Here is a 13,958-nt window from a genome sequence, read left to right as displayed (position 1 = left end):
GTGATGGACAGGGATGGCTGGCCTGTTGCAATTCATGGGGTTGCAAACAGTCAGACATGACTGAGCAACTGAACTGAACTGAACTGAACATGATGGATTTCATATTCGAAGCTCTATGCATGTCTTGCCAAAACATACCAACCCAGTGCTAAATTGACATAGATACTTAAAAGTAGTTTTTTTTTGTTTTGGTTTTTTAAGTGTCCTCCAGGTCGATGTACACGTGCATGCTCAGTTAGCCTGCCAGGCTCCTCTATCCAGGGGATTTTCCAGGCAAGAATACTGGAGTGGGTTGCCATTTCCTGCTCCAGGGTAACTTCCTGACCCAGAGATCGAACACGTGCCTCCTGCATTGGCAGCCATATTCTTTATCACCTGGGAAACCTCCAGATCACTCCCAACTAGCAAAGTTGTGTGGCAGATTCAGATTTTACGAGACAGCCTTATAATGTGAAATACACCTCTGCTCCTACCTAAGCTGAAGCTCCAATACTTTGGCCACCTTATGCGAAGAGCCAACTAGCTAGAAAAGACCCTGATGCTGAGAAAGATGAAGGGCAAGAGGAGAAGAGGGCAACAGAGGATGAGATGGTTAGATAGCATCACTGACTCAATGGATGTGAGTTTGAGCAAACCCCAGAAGAGGGTGAAGGACAGGGAAGCCTGGCGTGCTGCAGTTCATGGAATCGGAAAGAGATGGACACGACTGAGCAAATGAATAACAACCACATTCAGAACGGTTTGTATCTACTGTTTTCCCACCTGTTTTCCTAAAATAATCTCCAAGATCCAGCCCACAAGCTTTCTCTTTGTCCTAACTTGCACCTTCCACTTCAGCCTGGCTGCAATTTTCCTTTCTCTGCCTTTCCCTCCCTGTGGTTTTCCCACTTTGGGGAAAGAGCCGCCTTCTCTTTTTCCATTTGTGCAAATCCTTTCCAGCTTTTAAAATTTTTCTCCATGAAGCTTCCCTTAGTGCTACAGCTCTTGATTTTTCCCTAATCAGTTCAGTTCATTTCAGTCGCTCAGTCGTGTACAACTGTTTGCAACCCCATGAATTGCAGCACGCCAGGCCTCCCTGTCCATCACCAACTCCCCGAGTTCACTGAAACTCACGTCTGTTGAGTCGGTGATGCCATCCAACCGTCTCATCCTCTGTCGTCCCCTTCTCCTCCTGCCTCCAATCCCTCTCAGCATCAGAGTCTTTTCCAATGAGTCAACTCTTCACATGAGGTGGCCAGAGTACTGGAGTTTCAGCTTTAGCATCATTCCTTCCAAAGAACACCCAGGACTGATCTCCTTTAGAATGGACTGGCTGGATCTCCTTAAAGTCCAAGGGACTCTCAAGAGTCTTCTCCAACATCACAGTTCAAAAGCATCAATTCTTCAGTGCTCAGCTTTCTTCACAGTCCAACTCTTGCATCCATATATGACCACTGGAAAAACCATAGCCTTGACTAAACAGACCTTTGTTGGCAAAGTAATATCTCTGCTTTTTAATATGCTATCTAGGTTGGTCATAACTTTCCTTCCAAGGAGTAAGAGTCTTTTAATTTCATGGCTACAAGCACCATCTGCAGTGATTTTGGAGCCAAAAAAATAAAGTCTGACACTGTTTCCACTGTTTCCCATCTATTTCCCATGAAGTGATGGGACCGGATGCCATGATCTTCATTTTCTGAATGTTGAGCTTTAAGCCAACTTTTTCACTCTCCTCTTTCACTTTCATCAAGAGGCTTTTTAGTTCCTCTTCACTTTCTGCCATAAGGATGGTGTTATCTGCATATCTGAGGTTATTGATATTTCTCCCGGCAATCTTGATTCCAGCTTGTGCTTCTTCCAGCCCAGCATTCCTATGATGTACTCTGCGTATAAAAATAAGCAGGGTGACAATATACAGCCTTGACGTACTCCTTTTCCTATTTGGAACCAGTCTGTTGTTCCATGTCCAGTTCTAACTGTTGCTTCCTGACCTGCATATAGGTTTCTCAAGAGGCAGGTCAGGTGGTCTGGTATTCCCATCTCTGTCAGTCTTTTCCACAGTTTATTGCGGTCCACACAGTCAAATGCTTTGGCATAGCCAATAAAGCAGAAATAGGTGTTTTTCTGTATCTCTTTTCTTTTTTCGATGATCCAGCGGATGTTGGCAATATGCACTCCTGAAAAACAATTCCTTTGGCATCTTGGACTACAAACCGGTTCATTGAATCGTGTATTATATTCTAGTTGATGATAGCTTTGCTTTCACAAGTGTAGTAACCCGAGGTTTCTGAAAACAAAGGCTGTGAGTATTCTCTCCTCAAAATACCTGAGTGCCATAAGAGGCTGCTTATTCTTCTCCTCTCCCTGTTGTTGTTGTTCAGTCACAAAGTCATGTCCAACTCTGCAGTTCCGTCCCCTGCCGCACACCAGGCTTTCCTGACCACTATTCCCTAGAGTCTGCTCAAACTCATGTCCATTTAGTCAGTGATGCCATCCAACCATCTCATCCTCTGTCGTCCCCTTCTCCTCCTGCCCTCAATCTTTTCCAGTATCAGGGTCTTTTCCAATGAGTCAGCTCTTCACATCAGATGGACAAAGTATTGGAGCTTCAGCTTCAGCATCAGTCCTTCCAATGAACACTCAAGACTGATGTCCTTTAGGATGGACTGGTTGGATCTCCTTGCAGTCCAAGGGACTCTCAAGAGTCTTCTCCAACACCACATCAAAAGCATCAATCTTCAGCATTCAGCCCTCTTTATGGTCCAGCTCACATCCATACATGACTACTAGAAAATCTGTAACTTTGACTCTATGGACCTTCCTGAGCATAGTGATGTCTCTGCTTTTTAATACATTGTCTAGGTTTGTTATACCTTTTCTTCCAAGGACCAAATGTCTTTTAATTTCATGGCTGCAGTTACCATCTGCAGTGATTTTGGAGACCCCCAAAATAAAGTTCTGTCACTGTTTCCAGAAAATGGAAAGAGTGACTTGTCTCCTTATATTGAGCCAAAGATGTGTCCTTCTCTTTAGACTCAGTTTCATTAACTATGAAATGAGGGATTAAACTTGATTTGGTTCTCAAATTTTATCATGCATCAGAATCCCCTGACGGGTTTATTAAACCACAGAGTGCCAGGCCCTCAAACACAGAGCCTCTGATTCAGAAGGTCCAAGGTGTGGTTAGGAGGTGGTACAAAAATTTGTGTGTCCAAAACAAGATTCTAGGTGATGATCCTAGTACTCCTGGTCCAAAGACCACACTTTGAAAATTGCAATGACCAGCAAACCCACTTAGCTGACCATTCTAACCACCTAAGGACTTCAGAAAATTCAGATGTCCTGAGCTCAGATTTACTAACCTGGAATCTTCCAGGGTGGTACTAGGGAAACCACATTTCAAAAAATGCTTCCCAGATGAGTCTTATGATGGACCAACTTTAGGATCCAATTGAACTAGGTAATCTGTATAGGCCATGTCAGTGTCAACCTTCCATGATTTTGTTTGGCAAGGAAAGCCTGGCTGGAGGAAGGCAGGTGCAACTCTCAGGATAAAATATCTCTTATAGCTCAATTAGAGATCATTCCCAGGTGGTGCTAGAGGTAAAGGACACACCTGCCAGTGCAGGAGACATAAGAGACGTGGGTTCGATCCCTGGGTCAGGAAGATTCCCTTGGAGAAGGGAATGGCAACCCACTGCAGTTTTCTTGCCTGGAAAATCCTATGGACAGAGGAGCCTTGTGGGCTACAGTCCACGGGGTCACAAAGAGTCAAACACAACTGCGCAACTCAATAGCTCAATCAAACTGGAAACATAGAAGAAAAGGAATCCTGGGAAATATAGCTGAGCTAGCAAACCATCACCCCTGGCTGGTTCCCTTCTGATCTTCCCCACTGCAAAGGTGTCCTGCTAGAGATACACCAGTTTAACATTAAACAGAACCCTTCACATGCCAGTCTGAAACATCTGCAGTTGAATTATTTCAAACTTCCTCAGGATTTCTCCAAAATAATGTGTAGGTATTTTTTTTAATATCTGAATAAGTAAAAGAAGTCACCAAAGTATTATCACCCAGGACAAATTGAAGGTCAACTCTAAACATAAATTTTTGCTTCTATCTCAAAATGTACAAACGGCTCGCAACACCCCAAAGGGCAGTTTTTCACCTTCACCAATTTCAGTTTCAAACTCCTCTGGAAAATTGATCACAAGTTAATATTTAACTCTAAAAAGAATTTCTTTTTTAACTCTATTCTTATAGAAACTCTTACTGAACACTGGGATTTCACAGAGTTCCTTAATAAATTAGAATTGTGACTCAACAGTCACAGCTGGTTATCCCTCCAAAGTTGTTTTATTTATTATCATGAAATCAGGATCGAAATTCCAGGAAGTGAACCCAAGCTGAATTAACAAACAGGGCAAAGGCAAAGTTAAACAAGACCGCTGACTCTGCTAAAGCCCCGGGATCAACACTGACCTTGAAGGCAAGGTCAGGAAAAGTATTCTGTGTAACTGCTCCTCTAAAGAAATTTAGGAGCAAAATCACAAAAAGTGCTGGTGTGTTTGAGAACATCTCCCAGGAATACCTGGGGGAGAGCGTCTTGCAGTTCATCTGCTCCTATTTCTGGGCCGTGTTGCTGACTCAGCTCGCCCGCCAAACCCCCCTTTGTGTGCAGCTGCAGGTAGCCAGCTGGGAAAGCACTGAGTTCTGTGCAGCGCAGGCTTTGCTGCTGAATGTCGGAAGGCTGGGGAGAAAGGAAAGCTGGTTTCTAGATGATACTTGAACCAGTAGGCCATCTGGTTACCCCCACACGGAAAACCTAAATTGGTGTTTTCTCTTTCTCACTTTTTACTATGAAAATATGTGAATATGTAGAAAAGTAGAAAGAAAAGCTCAGTAAAGTCCCATAGATTTAGATATAATTACAGGAAGTCCCCTGGGGCTTCCCAGGTGGCGCTAGTGGTAAAGAACTCGCCTGCCAATGCAGGAGTTGCAGGTTGGATCCCTGGACTGGGAAGATCTCCTGGGGGAGGACATGGCAGCCCACTCCAGTATTCTTACCTGGAGAATCCCATGGACAGAGGAGACTGGTGAGCTACACCCATAAGATCACAAAGGGTCACATACAGTAACGCCTCTACAAACAAAGGATCTCCATGCCAAGAGTAAGTGAAATCTGTTCACAAGTCCAAAGTGTTAGCCTAGGTACCTGACTAACACAATCGGCTGTATAGTCCTGTACTATTAACAGGAGCTTCCAGGTGGCGCTAGTGGTAAAGAATCCACCGGCAGTGCAGGAGATGTAAGAGACTTGGGTTTGATCCCTGGGTTGGGAAGATCCCCTGAGGGAGGGCATGGCAACCCACTCCAGTATTCTTGCCTGGAGAATCCCATAGACAGAGGAGCCTGGTGGGCTACAGTCCTTAGGGCTGCAAAAAGCCAGACATGACTGAAGTGACTGAGCATGCGCATAATAGGTTTATAATACTTTTCACACTAATAATACATAGGAAACAAATACAAAAAATAAAGAAAATGTTGTAAATCTTACCGTACTGTATCGTGAAAAGTCCAGTGGTGCAGTACAACAGCTGGCACATGGGCTGGCATCAAGAGAACAGGCAAGAAGGGGGTACTGATTGGAGGAGGGAGAAGAGGTGAGAGATGGCAGAGCAATTACCAGCAATAGGAGACGGAGGGCCAGCTGTGATTTCACTCACGCCTGATCACCAGGCTACATCGCCGCTGCTTTTATGCTTGCTTCTTAACATCCTGAGCCTGAAGTAAAGATACTGCACTACTGTACCCTAATAGTACTGTGCAGTAAGGTACACCAAAGCCCAACCACTTGTCAGATGCATGTATACGACAGCCCGAAATTCCAGGAGCTGAGTGAACCCAATGTACATCAGACACGTGAACCAGCTAACATGATTGGGCATGTGAATGCACATTCACATCATTGAAGTTTACAACTGGAAGGTTCATATGAAGGGACTTAACAGTATTGTTATTAAGTTTGCTTCTTCTTTTTTTTGTGGAAGTATGTAAGTTATAGACAGCATGACATCTCACCCCTAAATAATTATGTGATCATCAGCCTCGAAAATGACCCATAATGCTCCGTGCTCCTGGGATTTCACATCCTTTCACATCGTACAGGGTTGGTCCAGGAGAATACAGAAATCGTGATGCCGGTCTCGTCTGGAATTATGTTACAACAGACACGTGGCTACTTCCATCTTGTCTTCACTCCCTCCCCTCCCCATCACTTGCTCTTGGGGCAGTCAGCTGCCAAGTCACTAGTAGCCCCATGGAGAGGCCCTCGTAGCAAAGAAAGCCTCACGGGCATAGATGCTCCAGACCCAGTCAAGTGTCAGATGACCGCAACACCCACCAATGTCTGGACGGGAGCTTCCTGGGAGACCCTGCATGGGAACCACTGGCTAAGCCACTCAGATACCTGAGCCTCAGAAACTTCAAGGTAATAACTTCTACTGCTTTAAGCTGCACAGTTCAGGACTAAGCTGGTAGCACAGAGAGTACCCATTTGTAGGCAGGGTCCTGTGATGGAAATTCAAAATGTGGGGGTGGCTTTGGCACCTGCCAGTGGGCTTTGTTGAGAGTATTGGTGAGAGCTTGGAGCCCCTTGAAGAAGCTTCGAATAAAAGAGTCAAGGTCTTGAGACTTCCCTGTGGTCCAGTGGCTGAAGTGAAAGTGAAAGTCACTCACTTGTGTCTGACTCTTTGCGACCCCATGGACTACACAGTCCATGGAATTCTCCAGGCCAGAATACTGGAGTGGGTAGCCTTTCCCTTCTCCAGGAGACCTTCCCAATCCTGGGATCGAACCCAGGTCTCCTGAATCGCAGGTGGATTCTTTACCAGCTGAGCCACAAGGGAAGGTCCAGTGGCTAAGACTCTGCGTTCCTAACGCAGAAGGTCTGGGTTCAATCCCTGGTCAGGGAACTAGATCCCACATGCCACAACTAATTGTTCTCATGCCTCAGCTAAAGGAGCCTGCATGCCACGAGGAAGATCAAAGTTGCCGCCACTAAGACCGGGTGCAGCCAAATAAATAAAAACATAGTTTTGGAAATAATTTTATTTATTTTTACTTTTGGCTGTGCTGGGTCTTTGCTCCTGCATGGGTTTTTTCCTCTGATTTCAGTGACTGGGGGCTACCCTTCGCTGAGTGCAAGGGTTTCTCATTGCAGCGGCTTCTCTTGTTTCGGAGCACGGGCTCTAGGGTGCTCGGGCCTCAGTAGTTGCAGTACATGGGCTCACTAGCTGTGGCGCCTGGGCTTAGTTGCTCCAGGGCATGTGGGATCTTCCTGGCCCAGGGATCAAACCAGCGTCTCCTGCATTGTCAGGCAGATTCTTCACCACTGAGCCAGCAGGGAAGCCCTCTAAATATTTTTTTAAGGCAAGCATTTTTTAAAAGCAATTTAAAAAAAAGAAAAAGAGCCAAGGCCTTTAAAGACTCAGGTGAGAGCTGGCAGGAGAGTGAGGGAAGTGTTGTCGGAAACTGGAGGAAGGAGATGCTAGTGATGCCGCTGCCTGCAGTCACGTGGACGGAGGAGAACGCACCCAGCAGGCTTGTGATCTAGTCAAGGAGATTTGGAGCCAGGGATGCCTGGTTTCCACTAGTTACTCATAATAAGATGTCAGGGGGAGAGAGAAATGAACAGAAAGGCCGTTAAGCTGAAAGGAGCTCAGACTGGATGGTTTTCAGCTCGGCCAGAAGACAAGTTATGCTAGAATCAAGAAATGGCTTCCAAGCAAAAGGTCAAATTCAAAGCCCTGCCAGGAAAACCGTGGTCCAGTGATAGACCCTAGACTGTGCCTATAAATCATTTTGAAAAGTTTCAGAAAGACATAGAGCCCTACCCCCAGAGCACTTTTGTCAGACAAAAAGCCCTCTAATGAGATTAAAAGTGCCTCACTGCTGTGACCTGAACGCTCCTGTCTCCCCCAGATTCCTACATTGTAATCCCAACCCTGCGACACGATGGCATTAGGAGGTGGGGCGTTTGGAAGGTGCTTAGGTCAACTTAAAAAACGCATGTGAGAGTTTCAAGTCAAGTTTTATCTGGGGCAAAATGAGGACTGCAGTCTGGAAGATAGCACCTCAACTAGCTCTGAGAAACTGCTCCAAAGAAACAGGGGGGAAGGTCAGTATATGTGTGATTTAGGTGAAGGCAGAAGACTCTTGAGAGTCCCTTGGACTGCGAGGAGATCCAACCAGTCCATCCTAAAGGAAATCAGTCCTGACTGTTCACTGGAAGGACTGATGCTGAAGCTGAAACTCCAATACTTTGGCCACCTGATGCAAAGAGTTGACTCATTTGAAAAGACTCTGATGCTGGGAAAGATTGAAGGCAAAAGGCGACAGAGGATGAAATGGTTGGACAGCATCACCAAGTCAATGGACATGAGTTTGAGTGAACTCCAGGAGTTGGTGATGGACAGGGAGGCCTGGTATGCTGTCCACGGGGTCGCAAAGAGTCGGACAAGACTGAGCAACTGAAATGAACTGAACTGAGAATACATGCGATCAAGCCTATTTACTTTTTAGAACATTTCTACTGGTCTCGTGAAGCTTCTGCTAGTCATGAGAAACAGTCATCGCCATGGTGGATTTTAGTGCTCTTCTAGATATGAGGAGATACAAGAATTGGGCTCATAGAGTCAGCTCCTGAGAATATCTGATTATCTGAAGACCCATCCTGCCAGTTTTCCGGGAGCCCAGAGTGCCTCATTTCTGCTCTCCGCCCTGAACCCCTTCAGGGGTGGTTGAGGTCAGCAGCTACAGTGGTACATGACCTAATCCTTGAGGAAGTAGATGGCAAGCACCATGAAAGTGAAAGTCGCTCAGTTGTGTCCGACTCTTTGTGACCCTATGGACTATAGAGTCCATGGAATTCTCCAGGGCAAAATACTGAGTGGGTAGTCTTTTCCTTCTCCAGGGGATCTTCTCGACCCAGGAATCGAACCAGGGTCTCCTGCATTGGAGGGGATTCTTTGGTGGCTGAGCTATGAGGGAAATCCAGCAAGCACCATGCCCAGTGCCAATTTGTGGTTGACAGGGTGGAGCCCCCTGAATGGATTAGCATTCTTATAAAACAGACCCCACCGAGTTCTCTAGCCCTTTTCACCATGTGAGGGCACAGGAGACGTCTGCAACCTGGAGGAGGGCCCTCACCAGAACACAACCAAGCTGGTACCCTGGACTCAACCCTTCCAGCCTCCAGAACTGTGCGAATAGATATCTGTTGTTCATCAATTACCCAGTCTGTGGTGTTTTGTTACAGCAGCCCCAGTGATCTGAGACACTCACAGACCCTTGCAATCAAAGGATGGTGCTCCTTGGCACTTCCCTGGTGGTTAAGATTCTGAGCTTCTGCTGCAGGGGGCACAGGTTCAATCCCTGGTCGGGGAACTAAAATCCTGCATGTCAAACGGTGCAGCCAAAAAATTACCTAGTGCTCCCTGAAGCTTTAGCCCATTGCCCCTCAGCTGTCTTCAGAAGCCCTATCTTTGTGGAGAAGATCTCATCTCGAAGAGATTTGGGCGTGTTGCCTTTGTCTGATGGAGGAGATCCGTGGAGATTAGCAGAGAATCCATAAAGTTTTTGTGAGAATTACATGCCCAGAATCATTACCAATTTGGACTGAAAGGGACAGAGGTAGTGCAAGAAAAAAGGAGGTCTTTGGACCCTCAAAGTTCTACTGACAAGAAGCAGGCTGAGAATATTCCCCAGTACTAACACATGATACCTTCTTGAAAAAGGAAGGATGAGTCACAGGGAAGGATCAAGAGCCCAGAAGGCAGTCAGGAGCCTTGGAGTATGGTTTCCAAGCCCTGAGACATGATCAAGGAACTTATGACATTTGCCTGGCTTGGAATCTTCATGGACCAGCAACTGCTTCCTACTCTTGTCTTCTCCCTTTTTTAAAAAAACTTTTTATTTTGTGTTAGAGCACAGTCTCTGGTGGCTCAGGTGGTAAAGAATCTGACTGCGAATGCAGGAGACCCAGGTTCAATCTCTGGATTACAGAGATCCCCTGGAGAAGGGAGTGGCTACCCACTCCAGTATTCTTGCCTAGAGAATTCCATGGACAGAGGAACCTGGGGGCTACAGTCCAGGGGGTCGCAAAGAGTCAACACAACTGAGCAATTAACACATATACATAGCTGATTAGCCAATTAGCACTGTTGTGATGTTTTCAGGTGAACAGCAAAGGGACTCAGCTATATGTATACCAGAGCCTTGTCGTCTGGTTCCCAAACCATGAGACATAAATTAAGGAATTTAACAACAGTTGCTTGGCTTGGAACCTGTACGGACCAGCAACTGCTCCATGCTCTCATCTTCTCCCTTTTTGAGCAGGATTGTCTAGAGTGGATTCTGTGTCTGTCCCACTGTGTGTGCAGTAGGGCAGGGTGTATAAACTGAATATCTGTGGCCCAGTAAAGTTCATTATGAAGCCGTAACTCCCAATGCGATGGCATTTGGAGGTGGAGATTTTGGAGGTACTCAGGTTTAGATGAGACCACAAGGGTGGGATTCTCGTGATAAGATTGTAAAGAGACCAGAGAACTAGTTCTGTCTCTCTCTCTCTCTTCCATGTGAGGATACAGTAAAAAGGCTATCAAAAAAAAAAAAAAAAACTAAGCTCCAAGCCAGGAGGAGAGCCCTCACCAGATCTTAACCACACTGGTACCCTGATCTTGGACTTCCAGCTTCCAGAAATGTGAGACATAAATGTCTGTTGTGTAAGGCCCCCAATCTATGGGATTTTGCTACAGCAGACTGAGCTGACTAATACACAAGGGGTTGGGGTGGAGCAGACAACTTAGCAAGAAGAACTGGAATGCAGCAATTGGATTTAAGGAACTATGACAACACCCGGACCTGATGTGCACTGTGAGATTGCGGACATTGAGCAGATGCTATCCCAGGGTGAGATTTCTGGGGACTCTGGGAGGAGCTTACTATATTCTGCCCGTGGGAAGGATACAAATCTTTGGTAGACCATGGTGGTCTTCAAGTTGGCACACGGAGATCCCGCCTGCTTGGGATTCATATCCTGTCCAGCCCTTCCCCTCACAATGGTTAGTCTGACCAACAGCACACGGCAGAAGTGATGGTACGTCACTTCTGATATTCACTGATTTTTATGCCTTATGTCTTTCACCGTCGGATCGCTTGCCCTGGGAGAAGCCAGCAGCCCTCTGAAGAGGCCCATGTGGTGAAGAACCGAGGCTGCTGGCCAAAGTCAGCAAAGAATGGAGGCTTCCTTCCAACAGAGTAAACAAGATGCCTGGGCCATCTTGGATGCAGATCCTCTGGCCCCATCCAGTTTCAGATGACCGCGGTCTGGCCAGCATCTGGATGATAACCTAGAGACCCTGAGCCAGAGCCACTCAGCTAAGCCACTCCCAGATTCCTGACTCTCACACTAAAATTTTTAAAGTCACTATGTGTATTAACCATTTGTATTAAGATGTTTTGATTTTGGGGGCTCCAAAATCACTGCAAATGGTGACTGCAGTCATGAAATTAAAAGATGCTTGCTTCTTGGAAGGAAAACTATGACCAACCTAGACAGCATATTAAAAGCAGAAACATTACTTTGCCGACAAAGGTATGTCTAGTCAAAGCTATGGTTTTCCAGTAGTCATGTATGGATGTGAGAGCTGAACTATAAAGAAAGCTGAGCGCCGAAGAATTGATGCTTTTGAACTGTGGTGTTGGAGAAGACTCTTGAGAGTCCGTTGGACTACAAGGAGATCCAACCAGTCCATCCTAAAGGACATCAGTCCTGGGTGTTCATTGGAAGGACTGATGCTGAAGCTGAAACTCCAATCCTTTGGCCACCTGATGCAAAGAGCTGGCTCGTTGGAAAAGACCCGGATGCTGGGAAAGATAGAGGGCAGGAGGAGAAGGGGACGAGATGGTTGAATGGCATCACTGACTCAATGGACATGAATTTGAGCAAACTCCAGGAGTTGATGATGGACAGGGAAGCCTGGCATGCTACAGTCCATGGAGTCCCAAAGAGTCGGACACGACTGAGTGACTGAACGGAACTGAACTGATCTCTGGGGCCTGGAAAGACTGCCCCTCCCAGGGCTAGCCAATTAACGGGGATAGAACTCAGTTTTCACAGGCATGTGTGAAAAGATGCTCAATATCATTAATCATCAGGGAAATGCAAATAAAAACCACAATGAGATATCACCTCCCAGCTGTCAGAACCACTATCATCAAAAAGACCACAAATAACAGATGTGGAGAAAAGGGAACCCTCATATGCTGTTGACGGGAATGTTAATTGGTGCTGACACTGTGGAATATAGTACGGAGGTTTCTCAAAAAATCAAAAATAGAGTTACCATATGCCCAGCCATTCCACTTCTAGATATAGATACCCAAAAAAGAAAAACACTAATTTGAAAAGATACGTGCACCCCAATGTTCATAGCACTGCTATTCACAATTGCCAAGACCTGGAAGCACCTTAACTGACCATCAACAGATGAATGGATAAAGATGTGCTGCATATACAATGAAATGTGACTCAGCCATAAATTTTGCCTTTTCCAGCAACATGGATGGCTTTGGAGGGCATTGTGCAAAGTGAAATAAATTGGACAGAGAAAGACAAATACTATATGATATTACTTATATGTGGAATCTAAAAAAGTACAACAAGCTAATAAAGGGAATCAGACTCACAGATAGAGAGAACAGACTGGTGGTTACCAGCAGAGAGGGGAGGAGGGGCAATGTAGGAATGGAGGATGGGGGATTCCAGCCATTGGGTATAAGATAGGAAGCCCCATAAAGTGTTAGTCGCTCAATTGGGTCCTACTCTTTGCAACCAAATGGGCTGTAGCCCACCAAGCTCCTCTGTCCATGGGATTCTCCAGGCAAGAATACTGGAGTGGGTAGCCATTCTCTTCTCCAGGAGATCTTCTTGACCCAGGGATCAAAGCCAGGTCTCCTGCATTGCAGGGAGATTCTTTACCATCTGAACCACCAGGGAAGCCCTTAAGATAGGCTACAAGGACCTTTTGTACAACACAAGGAATATAGTCAGTATTTTGTAACAACGTAAATGAAGCTTAACCTTCAGTTCAGTTCAGTTCAGTTCAGTCACTCAGTCGTGTCCAGCTCTTTGCAACCCCATGGACTGCAGCACGCCAGGCTTCCCTGTCCTTCACTCTCTCCTGGAGTTTGCCTAAACTCATGTCCATTGAGTCAGTGATGCCATCCAACCATCTCATCCTCTGTCGTCCCCTTCTCCTCCTGCCTTCAGTTTTTCTCAGCATCAGGGTCTTTTCCAATTCATTGGCTCTTCGTATCAGGTGGCCAAAGTATTGGAGCTTCATCTTCAGCATCAGTCCTTCCAATAAATAGTCAGGAGTGATTTCCTTTAGGACTGACTGGTTGGATCTCCTTGCTGTCCAAGGGGCTCTCGAGAGTCTTCTCCACACCAAAGTTCAAAAGCATCAAATCTTTTGCACTCAGCCTTCTTTATGGTCCAACTCTCACATCCATACATGACTACTGGAAAAACCATAGCTTTATCAATATGGACCTTTGTCAGCAAAGTGATGTCTCTGTTTTTTAATACACTGTCTAAACTTGTCATAGCTTTTCTTCCTAGGAGCAAGTGTCTTTTAATTTTGTGGCTGCAGTCACCATCCTCATTGATTCACTTTTAATAAATGGAATATGGCAGAAGTGACGGCTTGTGCCGTCTGAGACTAGGTCATATGAGACATTGTGACTTTCTCCTTGTCTTCCCTTGGACCACTGTGTGAGATACTGTTCATTGTTGTTGCAGACTACTTTTTTTTTTTGCCCTGTTGTGCAGCATATGGAATCTTAGTTCTCTGATTAGGAGTTGAAGCCACGTCCCCTGCCTTGAAGTGTGGAATCTTAACCACAGAACTACCAGG

Source organism: Ovis aries, chromosome 16 (assembly GCF_016772045.2).
Source record: "Ovis aries strain OAR_USU_Benz2616 breed Rambouillet chromosome 16, ARS-UI_Ramb_v3.0, whole genome shotgun sequence".
Lineage (NCBI taxonomy): Eukaryota > Metazoa > Chordata > Mammalia > Artiodactyla > Bovidae > Ovis > Ovis aries.
The sequence above is the reverse complement of the archived record's forward strand: the minus strand, read 5'-3'. Positions refer to the sequence as shown.